This window comes from Camelus ferus, chromosome 8 (assembly GCF_009834535.1).
Source record: "Camelus ferus isolate YT-003-E chromosome 8, BCGSAC_Cfer_1.0, whole genome shotgun sequence".
NCBI classification, from domain to species: Eukaryota; Metazoa; Chordata; class Mammalia; order Artiodactyla; family Camelidae; genus Camelus; species Camelus ferus.
In genome coordinates, this window is record NC_045703.1 from 52,908,054 (window position 1) to 52,929,514 (window position 21,461).

Sequence of the window (21,461 nt, forward strand, 5' to 3'; positions counted from 1 at the left end):
AGTGACAGATAAGCAAATGATGTATAAGAGAAATCATGAAATCTGAAGAATAATGTGAAAGTGAACTTTAGCATAAAATGGCCTAGAGTACCAAGCAGATGTAACATTTTGTTTTTCTAAAATTCACTGAAGTTGGAATAATTTGTTTTTCTGTTCTCAAAAAGTGAGATGAGAATATATAACATTTCTTTGAATATTAGTATTTTAAAGCTATTTCTTATAATAACATTTTGAAAAAAAGAGAAGAGAGCAATGAAGATGGAAATATATGAATAAACAGAATTCTGAGTTTAGGAATTAGATCTGATTTCTAGTCAGTGAGCATTTTGAGCTTTTTCTTTTTTAATTTTTATTTTTTATTGAAGTATAGTTGATAATGTTTCAGGTGTACAGCAAAGTAATTCAGTTATACATATATATAAAAATAAATATGTATTCTTTTTCAGATTATTTTCCATTATAGATTGTTGCAAAATATTAATATAGCCCTCTGTGCTATACAGTATGTCCTTGTTGTTTATTTTATATATAGTAGTGTGCACCTATTAATCCCTAATTCCAAATTCACCCCCTTTCCCCTTTGGTAGCCATAAGTTTGTTTTCTATCTCTGTGAGTCCATTTCTGTTTTGGAAATAAGTTTATTTGTATCATTTTTTAAGATTCCACATGTAAATGATTTCATATGATATTATCTTTCTGACTTACTTCACTTAGTATAATAATCTATAGGTCCATCCATGTTGCTGCAAATGGCATTATTTCATTCTTTTTTATGGCTGAGTAGTATTCTATGAGATACAATATATTTTATATATATATATATATATAAATCACCTGTCAGTAGACATTTAGGTTGTTTCCATGCCTTGGATATTGTAAATAGTGCTGCTATGAGCATTGGGATGCATGTGTCTTTTTGAGTTAGAGTTTTCTCTGGATGTATACTGAGAAGTGGGAATCCTGAATCATATGGTAACTTTATGTTTAGTTTTTTAAGGAACCTCCATACTGTTCTCCATAGTGGCTATGGCAGTTTATTATTCCCACCAGTAGTGTAAGAGGATTCCCTTTTCTCCACACCCTCTCCAGCATTTATTATTTGTAGACTTTGATGATGACCATTCTGACTGATGTTGTGGTTTTGATTTGCATTTCTCTATTAGTCATGTTAAGCATCTATTCATGTGCCCACTGGCCATCTGTATGTCTTCATTGGAGAAATGTTTGTTTAGGTCTTCTGCCCATTTTTTGATTGGATTGTTTGTTTTTTTGATATTGAGCTGCTGAGCTGTTTGTATATTTTGGAAATTAATCCCTTGTCAGTCACATTGTTTGCAAATATTTTCTCCCATTTTGTAGGTTGTCTTTTCATTTTGTTTATGGTTTCCTTTGCTGTGCAAAAGCTTTTAAGTTTAATTAGGTCCCATTTGTTTATTTTTGCTTTTGTTTCCATTACTTGAGGAGATGGATCCCCAAAAATATTACTGCAGTTTATGTCAAAGAATGTCCTGACTATATTTTCCTCTAGGAGTTTTATAGTACCCAGTCTTACATTTAGGTGCTTACTGGACTTGAGTGATTATTTCTTTTCCCAGGTTAGGGAGGTTTTCAGCCTTTATCTCTTAAATTATTTTCTCGGGTCCTTTCTCTTCTCTTCCTGAGATCCCTATAATGAAGAATTTAGTGCACTTGATGTTGTCCCAGAGGCCTCTTAAACTGTCCTCATTTCTTTTCATCTTTTTCTTTTTTCTGTTTGGCAGCAGTGATTTCCACTACTCTATCTTCCAGCTCACTGATCCATTCATCTCTGTTTGGTTGTTCTTATATTTTCTAATTCTTTATTTAAAACGTCTCACTTCTTGCTCTGTGTATCCATTCTCCCAAGTTCTTTGATCATCTTTATGATCATTACTCTGAATTCTTGGGTAGATTGCCTCTCTCCACTTTGTATAGTTTTTCTGGGGTTTTATCTTGTTCCTTCATCTGAAATATATTCCTTCATTGCCTTGTTTTGTCTAAGTTGCTATTTGTATTTTTCTGTATGTGGTAGGTTAGTTACACTTCTAGACCTTGGAGAAGTGGCCCTCTGTAGGAGGCATTCTGTGCATCCCAGCAGTGTACTCCCCTCTCATCACCCAAGCTATGTGCTCTAGTGGTTCACCCTGAGAGGGCTCATGGGTCCTTCTGCTATGGTGGGCGGTCTGGTAAGCCCCTAGTCCAGTGGATTGCCAGGCCCTGCCTTGTGCCGATGCTGCTGCCTGCCGTTTTAGTGGGACCTGGTCATGAACTGGTTCTGGAACCCTGGGGCTAGTGCTGGCCCTCTGGTTGAGCATTGTTTTTTGTGTCGTTGGGCCCAGAGCTCTGCATCTGGACTACTCTTTTCAATTTAACATTTTTATGGTTAGTGATGATTTGGAGTCCTTCTCAGAGGAAAATAAGGCATTCCCTCTATAAGGTAAAAGTCTTACCATTTCTTTCTTTTCATTAAGAAGATAAATTTGGCTTTTATTAATCAGCTGCTTGGTGTTAGACAGTATGCTAAATGCTTTATCCACATTTTATCCTTAAATGTTTACAACTACCCTCTGAGGTGCTTCCAGCTGGTTTACGATATTGTGTTAATTTTTGGTGTGCAGCATATTGATTCAGTTATACCTATATATATTCCTTTTCATATTCTTTTTCATTGTAGGCTGTTGCAAAGTATTAAATATAGTTACTTGTTCTATGCAGTAGGACCTTGTTGTCTGTCTTTTTAACATATAGTACTTCATATCTGCAAATCCTATACTCCCAGTTTATCCCTCCACCCTCCCATCCTGACTTTTAGATGTGAATTTTTAGATGAAGTTTTTTCATACAGAAATTTAGATACTTTGAAAAGAAGCTTATCTATATCATAATTCACTACTTTATCTTTCATGGTAAGAGCATTGTCTGGCTCTTAGTAGGGATTTAATAAATATTAAAATAATTATTAGGGAGATAAATTAGGAGTTTGGGATTACCAGATACACAATTACTGTATATAAAATAGATAAACAACAAGGATCTACTGTATAGCACAGGGAACTATATTGAATTTCTTATAATAACATATAATGGAAAAGAAAATGGAATCTGAAAAAATATGTATGTATATGTATAATGAAATCACTTTGCCATACACCTAAACTAACATTTTAAATCAAATGCACTTCAATAAAAAGTAAAATACAAAAATATTTAAAATTATTGAGAAAACTAAGGCTCATAGGCATTTAAAAATTTATTCAAAATCACTCAGTAAGTGGTGGGATTGGAATTTTATTCAGAGCTGCCATTTAGACTCTCTTGTGTATTCTGGGATTAGATATTAACATTAATCTTAACAATATGCAAAGAAAATAATGTTTTATAGATGAGACATTGGAATGAGAAATTATGTGACGGATCTATTGAAAAGATAAAAATTGCTAGTTTTATAATGTGTACGACAATCCAACTAGGTGATAGAGTTTGGATTCTGTTAGTCTATATTAATAGACAGGAAGAAACAGATTTGAAATTGTGGAGTAAGAATTGGAAAGTTGATGCTTATGTGTATAGGTATGTGTACACAATAGTGAGAGGAAAGAGTCATCGAGGGGGACATTTGGCAAATGATCCTAAGATTTTGAGTTTGGATGATGGGGATGTGGATGGCACTAGTATCTATGGAACAGTTAAAGCCTAGAAGGATGGAGTTCAAATAAGGTTTCTTCTCTTCTTGTGTTTGTTAATCCTTTGAGAATCTATGTATCTTATTTATAAGAAATTCATTATCATTTACTTGTGGGCCTTTCTCTCACTGTTGTAAATTATACCAGAATTCTGAGATTTATTTTTTCCAGGAAGGAAGGGGTAGTTCTTCTTCCAAGAGAACCTGGAATTGTTTTATTCCATTCCCACTGCTTCTTGCTTCCATATGTTCCTGTTGAGGAATTCTCCTCACTTCATGGAGACTTGCCTTCTCTGAAGCTGTGCCCTTGTTGGCATCTATTTCTACACTGGCAGAAGTGGTGTCCTATCCTAGAGTTCCAAGGTTAGAACTCTTTTAGTTCAAGAACTGCTTGTTAGACATTTTCCTTCCAAGAAAATCATGTGCCTAAATGAGTAGACTCTGAAGACCTTCAAAGCATGTTGCACCCAAATCAGTTCCCATTTTACACCTGACTTTGCTCTCAAACATTAAGGCCCTTGAGTTGAACAAGCCAATTCTTTTCTTTTTTGGCTATTGTTTAATTTCAGGGCTACCTTGCCCTTTCCTACCATTGAACTTTCATTAAGCTACTAGCATTGATCAATATATTAAGTATCTGAGAGTGAGAATTAGGACTTTGATCTCTTCCTACCCAGAGGATCTAGACACCTGTTTACCTACTCACTAGTGCTTAACTGTACATACTAAGGGGAAAGGTATCTTTTGCTTAAGTGCTAAGAAACAGTAGTGTTTTCCCTAGAATGATGGAGTCTTCCTTACAATTTGCCTGAGAAGTGTCTTTCATAGGAGGCCTGTTCTAAGTTGGCCTGTGTCCTTTAACTATAGACATCACATGATATAATTTCTAAGGACTCCTTTCAAAGAAAATACTTAATCTCACTGATTCTGCTTTAACAGACATCTCACATAAATTTTGGAGATATGATGCAATTCAGCCCATCAGACAGATAAAGAGAATATATGGCCGTGAAATGGAGAAGGTGAGGTGTTGTCCTTAATTCCAGTGTCACAATGAGAGTTCTCAGAGGTGACAAGTGGAAAACCATTTCATGAGTCAAGATGATCAAACAGTGAATATACTTCCTGGCAGATTTCATTACTAGGCACTAACTCTTGGAATGTTCTTGATTATATTATCTTATTGTGTTTTTGATGAGGTGATTTTTTTGAGGGCTCTTCTTAATCCATGAATATAAATTAAAAGAAAGAAGTGAAGAGACAAATGAAAGAGCTGAGTGACTTAAATTTATTCTCAGCTTGACCCACTTGCTGCTGAATTGATTATGATTTTCTATCACTACTCAATTATTTGCCCTTCCTCATTTCCTGTTAAGTGTATATTCGTACATACACATCAAATGATGGCAGAGAATACCCAGGACTCTCTGACAACAAAACTAATTTGCTCTTTTCCTGTTAATGATAGACATTTGTGGGTGTGGATTACGGTGTATCATTTTTTCAGTTTTTTTACAATGTAATCTATGCCTTGAAGTTTTTAGTGCTAATTCTGTGCTTATGCTTGTACAGTCTTTTTATGACTTGCAGTGTTAATTATCTTTCATTGTGATAAACCAATAAAAAAAGGGAAAAGGCAAAAAATAAGGCTATTTATTTTAAAAATGTAACAAATTTCAAAACCTTGGCTATTGCAACTATTTATGATTGGACTTCATGGTGAGCTGATGTGAGTGTCTGGTATAAAGGAGAGCTTTGTGGATGCCACATTCCAAAGTCTGAAAGTAGCCACCTTCTTCTGCACCCAGGTTATTTGTTTGGATAAATTAGGGTTTAAGGCTTTTGTTTACTTTTTCTGTGAAAAACACTGTCTTTCACTTCTAGTCATTTAAAATAAAAATGTATTAGGTCATATCCTATGCAATTTCATATAAGAAATGAAAATGAAAAAAATATTTTGATGAATGTTTATATACTAAGTCATCTCATTTAGAATATGCCTTCATTTTGGGAGGCTTTTTTCTTCTTTCTTCCTTCCTTCCTTTCTTTCTTTCCTTCCTTCCTTCCTCCTTTCCTTTCTTATTTTGATGGAGGAAACATGCGATAGGATTTACGATAAGATATTCCTAAGTATGAAAAAAAAAAGAGAATTTTTTCCTCTTCAGTAATTCAACGGAACTCAAAGAATGTACAGATTACAGAAAAATGAAGTGTCACATGGGTAGTTAGTTTAACAAACAAATCAAATTTTAGCATGGATAAGATTTTTCCAAATAGCAATCTCTTGCAAAAATCTGTCACTAAGAAAAGTATCAACCAAGGTAATCATAGAATTTATAACAGTAACAATAAAAACATGCGTTTGTTTTTGCTTTTCATTTGCTTCCAAAAAAGCCGATGTCCTTTACACATGAGTGTTCTAAACCTACATAATCAGTGGGATTATTCTACAGCAGGTATTAGTCTTCATTTTATAAGCTGCAAAGACTTACGTGCTGAGAGAAGGCTTGCCTGAGATCACGTAGGAATTCCATAGAACTAAAAGGATTTAGAATTTGGGGCTCCCAAACCAGTGCATTATTTTTAGATAATACTGTTTCTCAGCAAATGTAACTTGTGCCTTAACCAAAAATTAGCCCAGTTTTGAAATTATTATTCACTAAAATAACTAACAAAACTGGAAATACATAATGGCTCATTTACAGAACATTTTATATCCTGTAATTAAAGCTCTTTGAATCAAATTATATAGTGTCAGTTTTTGTTTTTGTTTTTTTTAGCAGATATCATTGGAAATCAGGAGCCTTGTATCTGCCACTGACTTTGATTCAGGGTAAGTTAGATCCATCTTTGCTTTTACAATAATCTTATTGCTAAAAATTATTGATACTTTTATATTCCAGAGTGAGTACAGATGTTTGGCCAGAATAATACACAATCATGTTATTCTCTTATGCACAAGTTCTTTTGTGATTCAGTAATTGGTGAACATAATTGTCATCTACTTAACTGGTATACTTGAAAATATATAGTTTTAAATTACCCAAGTCATTTTAGCAACATGCCTAATTTCCTATACTTTATTAAGTTTGTCTCTTTGGCAGTTGTGTTAAATCATAAGCAAAGTCTAATATGTGCAAAAGTCAGGCCAGTACACAGATGTATGAGTTAGATCTGGGACAAGATCATGTCTCCTATATCAGAAATCCAATTCAGTTTTTAGCTAAAAACTGTCAACCTGACCAGGCCCATGTCTACGTGGGCTGGACCTCGCCTATAGATTGTCATCTGCCATCTCCTACAGTGAGTGCTTGGTATGCTGTAAGTGCAACTCCAGGACACAAAAAAATTCCAGTGACCTAGGGAATTTAAACCATTATTTATAGGTTCTTTAATTTAAACTTAAACTGAAAGAGACTGGGTCATTAATATAGAAAAGTCATTAATGCAGAAAAAACAAACCAATTGTTAAGTAATTGCTCGAGATAAAAATCCCGTGTGGTTTTCATAATCCATATAAATTGAATTTGACATCAGGAAGTTGATTTAAGAAAAACAGTTCAGAGAACAAAAGTACAAATCATAATTTCCCATCATTTCTAGTTCTTTTGCTTATTCTGCAAAGCTATGGAAGCTATGAATGTGCATCAGTGACACTGAGAATTGGCTGGTTCCTGGATTTTAGTTTAAATGTCTCATCAATTCAGAGTCAATAATGTACTAAGCTCCACAGTGGTGACAATGCTTCCCAAGATTGGATATTATCATTTAGTATATATTGAGTGTGAAGATGTCTCCAAGGAAATATTGACTCTTTAGCATTTCCACAGGTTAAGAAAGAAAGAAAGAAATACCATTCAATTGTACAAGTGAGAAAATATAAACAAAGGGAGGCTAAGGTAATTTTTCAGAATCACACAATGAAACAAATTACGAGGGCAAACTTCCGACTTCTGTTTGTTGTGAATCAGTTACCCATTCCTTAATTGGTCTTTTGTAAGTAAATCTTTGTGGAAGTCTGTAGGATGAATAAGAAAAAAAAAGAAACATTTTGTAAAAGGATGTGGGAAAAGATCTATTATGAAAGCATTGATCAAAGGAAACAGGAGTGGCCCCACTAGAGAGAAACCATTTGACCTTACATTCGACACTCCACCCTTGGCTTTTCTATCCCAAGGCACCTTCCTCACTCATCTAGGCACTAACTCCTTATGCCAAGGCCTTCTCCTCCATGGATGCCCTCCTTATGTTAACTACAGGGACATGCTTCCTACCCTGCTTGGACTCTGACAGCCTGCTCTGCCCACTGTAAATACAACCCCTCCAACCCTGCCCCAGACACCTACCTTTCTTGCTTTAGGATGGGATTGCTTAGGAAAGGAAGGGGAGAAGAATATGAATATAAAGAAGAAGAAGGAAGAGAAGAAAAAAGGATGCTGTCATACAACTTCTGAAATACTAGTTCAGATAACTGATACCAGTATTTTCGGCCAGCTACAAATGCACAGAAGTTTGGCTTTGGACTCAGGGTCTTTCAACTATTTGTTCAGGTGCTTCAACCTCAGATTCAGCATTTGGAAAATTGAAGACCAAACATACTGCATGCTAATTTTTGGTATTTCTGAACTTGTTTGAGAGTAATGATCATTTGAATGTGTTAGGGGTCACTGTTTAATCAGCATAAAAATAGTAACCATAGGAATATGCCATCTGTTTTTTTGCTAATATCTTACAGGTTAATGTTTTATAGTACCTTCAAGTATAGGTAGAATTCTAGCTATAACTTGAAATGAAAGTCTCCTTATTTGCTTTGTATGTCAAAACTCTCTTTAGTTGATTGCATATAAAAGTGTACTTATTATTTCCACAAATAATTATGATTATGTAACTTGATAATTTATATATATATATATATATATATAAAATCAAGAATTCTCAAATAAAGAAAGATGACATATTTGAACAATTAATATTAATATTATGATGCACAGTGCCAAAATACTGGAAGGACCAAATCTCCTTTTGAGTCTTATGTCCATATACCTTTATATCCATAAATGTCAATGAAATTTGAGTAGTAATCTAACCTCTAATGATAGAGATTACATTATATTCTTCTTTTGCTATTTAATTCCCTTAAGGCCTTAAATAAGACCACTAAAATCTGAAAAAAAATTCCTAAGTGGATATTCTTCAAATCATAAAAGAAGAATGCAATCTTGTCCCTTCAAAAATATGTTACAAGGAAGAAAAATTGCAACATCAAGTATGATAATATTCAAGATAAATCAATATTGATTAAGACTTAATAAAGCACAAATATAGTTTAGTGATTTAAAACATAAAAATATTAGAGAAAAACAAGGGGTCTCCCGACATTTGGCTTTTCTAAGGCCTTTGAGTGAAAGTGAGCACCTATCAGTACCACCATCCTCATTACGTGCTGCAGGAACAGTAGGAACAGTTGAAAGTACTGAGACATTTTTGTTCCTGAACTGTAACAGAGAAGAACAAACCTGATTCCATATTGGCTTGTTCTTTTAGCTCTAACCTTTGGACTGTGTTGCCTGTGCTTAGTGATGCTGGCTCTGCACCTTTTGTAAAAGAATATTGCCTATAGCCTGAAATATACATGATTGCCCATTCTCAAGTCTCTGACATTTAAAGGTACAACACTTTTTCATTCATATAGAGATAAAAAATTGCAGAACAAAAGATAGCAATTGTCTTGTTGGAGACTTATAAGAACATTGTGACCAGACCCGCATGGACAGCTGCAAGAATAAAGGATTCCTGCACCAAGAAGTTTGTAACAACCAACCACACCCACTCCCCTTTTAGTATAAAAAGAAGCCTGAATTCTAACTCTTATAAGATGGTTCTTTGGGACACTAGTCCACCATCTTCCTGGTCTGCTGGCTTTCTGAACAAAGTCACCATTCCTTGCCCCAACATGTCATCATTCGATTTATTGGCTTGTCGTGTGATGAGAAGTACAAGTTTGGACTTGGTACTTGGTAACAGAACTATAAAATTCAAAATTGCTTTCTGTTTACAAATTGCAGTTTTAAATAAAAGTTTAAATCTATTTAAAATTCCTTCTACAACAGTGATTTTGTCTACACTCTTCATTTGGCCATTTGATATTTAGTTAAAGTATGTATTAGTCAGGATTACAAGCCATACCTTTATCTTGAAAAGAAATCTCTTTCCAAACACAGACAGATGCCTGTAATTTTCTCATATTACAGATTTGCCCTTGACAAAATTTGTGTTTATCAGAGCAGCAAAAATTACACTGAAACAGTTTGACTGAAATTTATTAATCTATTTGTTTACATATTGTATAATACAGGTGTTCTTTGAGGATTCATGATACTTTCTGGCTCTTGTCCTGTCCCAGAGCATTTGTAACTTCCTTAGAGTGTGTTGTTTTATGTTTTCATTGAGGCTTCATCAGAATCATAGGGCACAGTCAGGGTGATGCTGATTCAATAACCCACTTTCCTTAGTACTTTAAAAGTCCCTCTCTTTTATTGCATTTGGTTTCTCTGAACTTTCATCAATTTCTCATGGGCTTTCTTGAGTATATGAAGAAATGTAAAATACTAAACTATGATGTCTGAAGCCTAACAAATGAGAAAGGCCCACTGGTTTCCTACAATAAATGCACTCTAGATGAATGTAAGAGTTTAGATTGAATAGTCTAAAAGAAATGTAAACAGTAAATCACTTTAATGTGAATGATTTTCTGAAATCTTCATGGTCATGTATTTTTTTTTACAAATCATTCAGCAATTGCATCCCTGAACCATTAATTTGTTAAAGTATTGGGCACTTTATGAGTCACATAAACTTTACTGAACTTCCTCCTGTGTTATGGAATTTATTCATCACAACTCTGAGGAGTCAGTACTATTAATATCAATATTCTGCAAAAGAGGAAATTGATGCTTAGTGAGGCTGTTATACCCCCAAATATGCAAGAACATGAAGAACTGGGTTTGAATTTATAGAGTTTTATTCCAAAGCTTGGGGCCTTTATTTATATGTTACTCAAACTATAGTTACAGGAATCAATAAAATATGTTATAGTTCACATAACGGTGCCTCTTAACTCAGAACAATTACATACTGAATACCAACAGGTCCCCAGTAAAGGCAGATACGATATGGCTTAGGATGAAAATACAGTAATGGAGGAAGCAGTTGGGACAAGGTGGATAATAGTAATATTAGATGAATCTCAGAAACCTTTGTATAACTTAGATAGCAAATTAATGTCTATATTTTAATATCGACTACCAGGATGCCCACAGAAGTTCAAAATGAAGGTAGAAGTAATAAAATTCAAAGCACAGGCTCTAAAGCCCAGCTATCTGGATTCAATTCTTAACTCTTCCACTTTCCGCTTACCTTTGTCAAATTACTTAACCATTCTGTGCCTTAGTTTCTCATCTGTAAAATGAGGATGATATAACCTATACCACAGGATTGCTTTGAGGAGTAAATAAATTAATATATGCAGAATACTGAGGGTGATGCCTGATCCTGAGCTAGTCTATACATGTAAACTAATATTAAGTGTAGATGAGTATGTATTTTTGGAACTGGTAGCAGGGTGCTCTTTTGTTGTTTATCTCTAACATATTATCTTAGTGGAACACATTAATATACATGACTGCACAACACAACAAAATGTCCTCACGAGATTTATCTGGATTTCTGTAAAGGATAGAGCATAATGTTTTACTTGAGCAGGGCACATGGTTTTATTTACTTAGACAAACTCATCTTGAAGAGGGTTACTTAGAGTTTTCTGGAACTGCTTAGTTTATAAGTTTTATTCCAGTTCAGTTAAAGAAGGTAGGATGAGTTCCCATATTAAAACACAAAATGGAGTGCCGATTGGAGCTTTTGTACTGAGTGATTAGTATCTGTTACTTCCTCTGGGAATTGTTAAAAAAAAAAAAAAAGGAAAAGATAAATTCTCACCAGCTTATCCTTCATAGTTACTGCATCAAGAAAACGTGTTCTTGCTCTTCTAGCACAAAGATGAGAATGTGAGGTTACCGTTCCTGTTCTGAATTTAGTCTAAGGTACACGTTCAGTGATTTCCTCAGGCAGGGTCTTCTAATTTTTCTTTTTAATGACTAAGAAAGATGTTCTTTTTTATCACCGCAAAGAAAATGTCTGAAGGCAAACTCTCAGAATTCAGTTATCTTCAGGAAAATGAACACGTATAAATTAAGGTGGTGTATTTCTTCATCTCTTTATGTCCACTAGAAGATTTTTTTTTCATACAGTGCTATCAGTGATGCTACCAGATTATTAAGACCCAAGACAGGTTGGGACAGATGCAGATTCTTGGAAGAAAGGGATAGATTGGTTGTACAGTTGGTTCATTTATTTGATTTTAAAAAATAAAAGGCTAAGATTGTGCAACTGGGTGAAGGCTGGGCTGTGAAGTTCCATGAAGGGGTGTGACTAAGTCCATTGAAGACCATCTCAGGTCGAAGGAAATAGTTTGAATATAAGCTAAGTCAAAACAGAAGGAGGAACTTGAGATCATAAAATCAAAATTGAAATTTGTACACCAGGATGAATTGGGGGGGCCTTGTAAAAGAGTACTTAAGATCGATATTTAATTCTTTTTGACCTTTCCCCTTCTTTTAAGAGAAGCATTTAAACTTTATATTTATTTTCAAAAGCTACTTCAGCTCTGTCCCACAAGTTTCTATTTATAGTATTTCCATTTTCATTGACGTCTAAATCTTTTTAAGTTTTCATTATGATTAATTTGTTGACTACTGCTATTTGGAAAATGTCCTCAAATACCCAAAAATATGCCCTTTCTTGAAGGCTTGTTGTTGGTGTTGTTGCTATTTACCCTGTCAGTGACGGTGATCTTCATTTCTCTTCTTCTCTTGTCAAAGATCACGGTCTATATTATACAGGACTCACCATAAGTCCTGGTAGGTTGTCAGTTTTCATAAATGTTCTGCGTATGCTGAAAAGGGATGCTAATTTTAAGGTTCTACATACGTCTATTATGACAAGTTAATTACATTTTCAAGTTATATATTATTACTAATTCTTTGTTTCCTTTAGACATTGATTATTAGAAGAAGTCTTAAATCCTCTCACTAAAACTATAAATTAAATTTTTGTTATCTTTCATCAGTTTTGCCTTATTTGAGCCTATATTATTACTTCAGATGAGTTTAGAATTGTTTTAGCTCCCGGTTTTAGCATCCTTTACATTATGCATTGAGATTCCACATCCCTGCTGATGCCACATTACGACTGTATCAGCTGTCTTTTATTTAGTGTTTCCTGGTATAAACTTTTTCATTCTTTTTAAAACTTGTAATATTTTAAGGAGTAGCTGTTATAAGTAGCAGAGAACAGGATTTCCTAATTTTAATTCTGACAACCTGACTATCTTTGTTATTAATACTTGAGTCAACTTACTTTTATTGTGATTTCTGATATATTTTGAATTAGTTTTACAGCATTCTGTTTACATACTTTTTTGGTCATTTTGATTTGCTTCCTGCCTTCCTGGGATTATTTTTATTTATTATTGCCAGTGCTACTGCTGTTGTTGCTGCTATTATTATTATTATTAATTATTATTATTATTATTATTATTATTATTATTATTATTATTATTATTATCATTATTACCCTTTCTTAAAGCAACTTAGATTTGGAAGTTTTATTATAATTTAAACAAAATTAAAGTTTAAGTTCATTCGATTCCTGAATAATCCAAGAATTAAAGGACACTTGAATTCTACTCATACTTTCACACATCATAAGTGTTAATCTTGTGCCAGATTTTAATCTTTCTCTTTATTCTATAAATTAAGCACTGCTACTATTTTGTATACTAAATGTTTATTTAGATTACTCTACTATGTATCAGTAACTTTCCTCACCATTCCGTCTCATTATTCAGATCTTCCTTCTTGGATAATTTTCTTTTTTTCCCTAAATGATATCTTTTAGAATTTCTCTTTGTTAAGTTTCTGCCATTGGATAAGATTCTTATTTGTTGTGCATCTTATATGTAAATATTCATTTCTTTTTTTTTTAATTTCTGAGAAACTCTGCCTTTAAAACATTCTACCTTTCCCCAATTGTCTTTATTCTCGCTTCCTAGAGATCCGATTAAATATATGTTAACGTACCTTTTTGTTCTATCCTTCATGGCTTTTAAATGTTGCTGTGTTTCTTTCTGATGCATTCTACATAATTTCTATTGATTTATCTTCCAGTTTAGAAATTCTCTTATTAATCAAATGTTCTGTTTAACATGACTTTTAACTATGTAATATTATTTTACATTATTTAACCAATTTTTAGTTAACTGCTGTTGGTGTTTATACTTTTACTCCTGGAATTCTGTTTGGGTTCATCAACACTATAATTCACAGGTTGATCGTAGTAGACAGTATAAAGAATTAGTACACAGTAATACAAGTGAGTGTATTTTACTTATAACTGTGAACATAAATGGATTTCAAAAATAATAATTTTGAGCAAAATAAGAACATAACCAAATGAATGAAGTGCAGTATTATGTATGTAGAGTTCAGAAATGAGCAAAATTAAATATTGTCTTGCTTAAGAAAAGTAAGTAAAATTAAGGGAATAATTATGCTATAAGTCAAGGTAGTGATCATTATGGTGTAGAGGCAAGGATCTTGATTGGCAAGGATCATACAAGGATCTGGTAAGGTTTTAGAAATGCTCTCTTTCTTAAAAATCGGTTGGTAGTTACATAGATAGGAACATACATGTTTTATATACTCTAAGACATATTCAATTTCATTTTTTTTAATCTTTCTGCTTTTGCTTGATGATATCTTCTTTTTGACTCATGGTCTAGATTCACTCACTTAAAAAAATTTAAATTTACTTACTCCAGTATCTGTATGTAGTAGTTGGAATGTCTAAACTCCATGGTTCTCTAATTCACCATGTGTTCTTTCTGCTTATTCTTCCTCATGTTGACATATATCTTTCTGTATAATGAGTTCATGTCCAGCTTGGCTTTATCTCTTTGTGTCATATGAAATCTGAGTGGTTGTGAATCCTTACAGAGAGAGCCTTAGGAGGTACCAACACAGGACAAACTTAAGTTAACTTTATAACTTAATTTCTTAACTTAAACTTGCAAGAAATATACATTCAAATTCCATCAGTGTGAGAGTAGGCCCAAGTTATAAATTTTTAAAGGAGAATTTTAAAAATTTTATTTCATTTTCCCACCAGAGTCTTCTCTAAGTCAGAAAAGTTTCTTATCATATTTCCATTCTGGAAGGTGAACTTTCGTAGTCCATCTTTGCACTGAAGCTGAAACCCTTTGAATGTCCCAATTTTATTCAAGTGATTAGTTTCGTCTTTCCATGTTTGGGATCTGTAGTCTTGTCTTTATTTTCTGGCTTTGCTTTTAACAGTCAAGATTCTAGATTATTTGGAGCAAGTACCCTGGGACTTTGGCAACTTTAATGCAGCTTCCCAGTTTGGCATCCTAAAACCTTTTAATTTACCAGTGAAAATTTTGACACTGTTTACTTTCTTCAATTTATTTAAAAATCACATTTATTTTTATTTTAACCAGCATTTTCAGATATGTTGTAGCAAGAGATCCTTTAATACCTAATCTCAAATAAAATAATGAAAAGAAGAAAAGATGATAGTAAAGATGTCATTTCGGTTCTAAATCTACCCATTGAAAGCCACGTTGTGTGTTAGTACACACAGGATATACCCTGTGTCTGAATATAGATTAAATCTATGGTAAAACTTGAGATTTTAAAGTTACTGAAGCCTAGATAGATTTTAAAGAGTCACCACACTATCAGACCATATTGCTGAATAGAATTTTCCACTTAATGTATAAATGTCTTACCATAAGATACACTTTTTAGATGTGATAATAACGACCTTGCTTCTCCCCATGATTCCAACATAGTAAGTTCACAGCAATGTATTTTGGAACCCTTGAGAAGACTAATAGGACCTGGGAATCACGAGCTCATCAGTTACCAAGAGCCCCAGAGGCTGCAATTAACTCCCTCTGCTTGGTTCTGGTGTAGTCTGTTGTTTATGCTTCTGTTACATCAAACGTAATAGTTGGTCTTGATTATAGTCATATGTGTACCTCTTGTTTTCCATATGCATTGGCTGAACTTGTAGACAGCAGAATCCAGGTCTTACCAAAAAGTTAATTCCCCATAAGAATTCAAAAACTACTTTATGGACTGAATTGAATTTTAATTAATTGTTGCTATGTCCCCAGTTATCCTCACCCCATATCCTGATGGAGAATATGTCTTGTCAAGTGCAAATATGTAGTTGCAGACTCTTTTTTGGAAGTTATATTACTCACTATTTTCTGCTGCTTCTGCAAGCTTTGTGGAGTGACTGTATTTTCTTAGTGTACATTGACAGTGTACAATATAATGGTTCATTTAGGATGGATTTTTATGGGGCCTGTCAGGATTTAGCTGTGTTTTGCATAGTAAACCTAATATTATATGACAAAATGCATCATAGAAGATACTTCACAACCATTAAGGAAGAAGCAGTGAATGTGTAGAAGATTACTATGCATTGCAAATGGTGGAGCAGCTAAGATAATAAATAAAGTATAATTGAAATCCAGGGGGCTTTGAATATTAGTGGTGTAACAACTCTCTGATCTACAATGTGCATTACACTGTGTGAACTACAGTGTATGCTGTAGGAAGATTGGCTGCAGCTCTGGTGCGTCTGTCTCTGCACAGCAGGTGATGTACTGAACTTAATAACCCGCTGTGCAATTTTTTATTTAAAAAGTAAGATGGGAGCTAAGTCACAATTGCTTTGGGCAAGTGTCTTATAAAAATGTTTGTGTTTAGAAGTGAGCTAATTTGATTAGAGAACCATGAAATCTGCTCAACAGTGTAATGGAACATCAACTAAATCTAAACTGGCAAAAACCCAGGACTTTGAAAATTAATGAATATTCAGTATTGACATGGTCTGAAAATAGATGACAAATATGAGGAAGAAAGGAAGACAGGAGGGAGACAGAGAAAGAGATTTTATAACGCTTGAGAAATTTTTACTTTTGTTAAATAATATTGTGGCAAAAGAATCATGTAAGTCAGTCGCCATAAAAATTTATAACACTGTGGGGTCAAAGGCAATGTTTTGTTAATTTATTTTTGTGTTTTCTGATTCTCAAAATCTATACCTCTTGCTTTTCACCTAGCACCATTTCAAATACTTGTTAAACTTCTACCAGTTGATAAATGAAAGGCTCTGTCTGCATTACTTCATATTTATTGGATGCAGAGCAGGGGAGTAGGTTTTATGACAAATAAATAAATGGCAGCTGCTTTTAAAAAAGTGAAATGAATAGGGAAGATTATGTATATATATAAAACCAATTGCTAAAAATATGGGAATAAGTAGACAGTTGACTACTCACCTTGCTAGAGATCGAATATTAATCTGAGATCAAAGTATTAAAAGCATAGAAATTTTTGCCATTCATTTTATTAAGAGGAAAAAAAGAATAACATCTCCCAATACCTCAAAAATAAATATAAAAAAGAGATTAAGAAAAGAACAACATTTAAATATATAACACTATTTAGCCAGTACCCCAATGAAAACTATTGCCCATTCGTTGCCCGGACAGTATTATAAGACGTCTATGTACAACACAGCTAATTTATGTTCTGGCTCACTTTCAAGCGACACAGGAATCTTGCCAGAGCTCAGTCCTTGGTTAGACCCTGATTCTTAGACTCTTCTCATTTCTAGATGGCAAACTGGATTGAGTAGCAGCGACATTTGTTTAGATAAAGAGTGAGGAATGGCAGCATGGTGGCATAAGAGACATGGTAATAGATATGCTGTTAAACTGGCCTAAGTAAAGCAAGCCTTGAACCCAATAAACATTTATTAGTATCTTTAGATATACAACACTGTGCCAAGCCTGGTGATTTACAAAAGTGAATCAGGATCTGGCCCTACCCTTTAGGATCTTACTCTGCAGCAGAGGAAATAGTTCACAGGCATAAATAATTAAGAGGGAAGGAATTTCTGTCAGGGGAATTATCTTTTTGGTTGAACAGATCCATTCTTTATGTTGACAAGATTCAAATCTGTTTCTCATCCTGTGTTCTCAACTGATCATGAATTTGGTCCTGTATGCTATCTGGCCATTTCCAACTTTCTGTTCTCCAAATGGCTTTTTATTTGTCTCCTCCACTTTCGCATAATTGGCTTTATTGCTTAATTTCTTTGTCCCCACCAAATGCAATCAATTCCTAAAGAACTCAGGGTTGCTATCTTGGGATGTTTTGTTTATTGCTAGGGTCACTATCTGCCCCTGTTTTATGGGGGCAGTCAGCATACATGTATTGTCTTGTCTTATGTATCAGTGGAACTTTGATCAATTCCAGAGGTGTCCTGCTTTGGAGGATAAGTTATATGATTACCCTCTATAACCCTCCTCTCCTGTTCCGTATTCAGTGCTCCATAATTGGAAGATCCTGTGCACCCATCCTTCTTCACTTTTCCTCTTTATCAACCCACTACTTAGGCTTCTATCAGTTTTTGCAGTCTTTGCCTACATGTCTTAAGGAGCTTTTAAACTTTCTTTCCATTTTGAAGTCTTTTCCATCACCAGTTCACCCTGAACAACAAAAGAAATACCATTAATGATATTTTCAGCATGCTCTGATCATCCTCAAAAACATTTTCTAGTTTTTAAATTCTTGTCAACCAAACTCTAAAGTCCTCTGGATTTAGGGGCTCTACCATCTGGCCCTATCCTGGTTATTCATCTGTATTTCTCGCTTTCTGTAATGTTTCTCTCTAGTCAGGTCATTCCAATGTTTTGCTGAGCACAACTTGTTCTTTCCCTTATTATTCCCATAACCCAGTTGACCCTGGTATCAGCCATGGTCCTGGCAGAAAATGGATGGCATATTCTACTGGGTAGATTGGAGTGAGTTTAGTTAGCAGATGATGTACAAAAGTGTGTGGACGGCCTAAATAATCCAACAACCCAACCCTCAGGCTAGTCATAGTGAGGAGCTCCCAACATTTGTAAGTCTTACAGGGGAGGTGGAAGGAGCAGTTACTGGAACCAGAGAGGAAAGCTCTCTAGGGGAAGGCCACTTGTTAAGAACTGTGGGATTTTAGAGAGGGACACAGTCAACTCATGGTGAAATACTAGAAGAGAGAGCTGGGGAAAGAATATCCATGATGCCCCTCTCCATCCTCCTACATATTTCCTGCTGGTGCTAATGGCCAAGCCTAATGAGAAATCAGAGGTGTAATGGAATAGATACAACCCATACAGGGTTTGCTACCAAAGCATAGGCCAGGGTGAAGAAAGGTGGAGTATGAATCTGAAGGAATAAATAGAAGAGTGAGTGACCTCTCTCCTACTTAGCGGAGCCCCATCACATATGATTTGGCACAGAGAACCTGAATTCACAAACATCCTAATACCCGGTTAATTACCAGTATCTTTCATCTTATTCACATATTTTGTTTGGCCATTGATGCCAAACAAATTTTAGGATTCATGCTAATTGGCTCAGAGGCCGTGTTAGAAAACCACAGAACGTACAACTGAGGCACTGAGGCCTACAGGTTTCTTTGGAACGATCAGGGAGTTGTAGAAGAGGATTTATTTAGTGGAGGGGCTCTGTGAATCTTTACCTTGGTCTATACTTGAAGAAAAGATCACCTAAAATTTATGATTATTATTTAAGAATTAGCCAGTGGAGTGTATTATCCAAAGGATTGTGATTCAGCAACTTCGTCAGTCATTTTCTATGGATGTTGGACCACTCAGTGGTGTGGGAGGCAGCTTCTTGTAACACACACATTTGGTGATGCGGTTCTAGATGGGAGAGATGAGAATCATTAGCACACAAGTTTTGTGATCTCTGATCTTAACCAAAATGCCATTTCTATTATTAGTTAAAGGTGAGGAGAGGATTAGTGGAAAAGCCAAGACGTACAACACAAGTTTCCTGTACCTGTTGTGTTGCTCAGCCAGTATCCATTCTTTTCTCCTGATAAAGGTATATCCCAGTTTTGTCCTTCCTCATGCAGCCATATATTTCAGAGGAAGTCGAACCCTTCCTCAGCTACAGAAGTAAAGCCTCATTGGCTTAAGATAATTCCTCTGAGTGATTGATTCAGGAACATATGTTCCAAACGTGTCCAACGAATTGAGGAGTGATCTTTTCTAAGATTTCTGGAAAAGATGCTTTCTTAGTCTTCTCTGTGTGACACAAATGAGACAGAAGAGAGACGGGGTGGGGGTGCACTGTGAGACAATGGGGGCCATGAAGACAGAAATCTGCTAAGAATGGAGCTACCATCAAGGAGGCAGAACTGAGAATCAGAGAAAGGAAAGAGTTCCTGGTCACACACTGAAACTGCCAAAGCAAGCTTTTTCTGAAAGTAGAAAAGGAAGTTCAGAACATTTTGGTCACTTGAGCGAATATATTTCCCTTCTAGTTTGAGCTACTTTGACTTTTACAGCAACTCAAAGATTATATGCTGATATATAAAAAAGAGTAGAACCAGTATAACAACTTAATTTTTAGTGTCTTCCTCCCTTGGTTTGGTTTACTGTTTATTTAATATGACTTTTAAAAATGCCTGTGAACTAGTCATACTTTGCCTTTTAAAACAGTAATATGATTCAGGTTATAAATATAAGAACCATTTTGAGTTTTACCCAAATTTTTTATTAGTCTTTTACATATCTGTAGACATTTATAAATACCAATTATTTCTATTACACAGTATCTAGGACAGACTGTGCCTGAACAGATTATATTAAGTTATCACCAGTTTTGCTGTGATATATATAGAAACAGTAAAAGATAGAGGAAGTGTGCTAGGAAAATTAGTTGGAGTCAATAGGAATTATGTTGGCTAAATAGAAATTTTACAAGCCTGCCTGTCTGAACAAACATTTGGTAATATTATCGCTGCTACTAAGACGTCAAAATTTTAAGAGTCACTTTGATATTTATCTAAGAGATGGTGCACTCTTTGAAGAGAAAGAGATACATGAGAGAGTATTTATTGTCAGTTATGTAGAATCCATCAGTCCTTACAGGGTTCTTTATTCCTTTGAAAGCTGGACAAGTTGAAAAATAAAACCTTTCAGTGGAAACAAAACCGATAGGATTTATTGGAAAAAAGTCCAACTCACTCATATAAACTAGTTAAACTTTTTGCATATTACCATAACCCACAGTCAAGATGTATTTGGTTTATAATTTGAGAAGAGAATATTGTCAGGATGAATAATAATCAGTAATTCTCTTTTGCTAACATAAAACATTTAAAAAAATATTCATTTCCTTGGCTGAACAGTTTTATATCAACTATGACAAATTTAATCACAAGAATCTTTTAGCAAATTTATATGTTTATTAACTTTAAAACATATAATATAAATTTTAGTTCACAACAAAGATCACCTTAATTTATTAAACTTAATTAGGATTGCTAAATATAATAATATATATTGCTCCAGCAACCAACAATTAGGGAAAACTATTTCTGAATGTTTGGTCAATTACTTGCTAATCTACAAAGCTCAGTAATATGGCCTCCTGCCATGGTAAATTGAGGTTTCAATGTAAAATAGATGATGCATTCTTTTGGAAATTCCTTTTACAACACAATTAACCTCTTCACCTTTTAGAAAAC

The 21,461-nt window shown here is 34.4% G+C and overlaps 1 long non-coding RNA gene across 1 annotated transcript in view; it reads left to right on the forward strand.

The window, feature by feature from the left end:
* Positions 1-6,481: 6,481 nt before the first annotated feature.
* Positions 6,482-21,461, forward strand: part of LOC116665425 — a 189,443-nt gene continuing 174,463 nt past the window's right edge. Inside the window, exon 1 of the long non-coding RNA XR_004322025.1 lies at positions 6,482-6,534. This is a non-coding gene — a long non-coding RNA (uncharacterized LOC116665425). The remainder of the gene's footprint in view (positions 6,535-21,461) is intronic.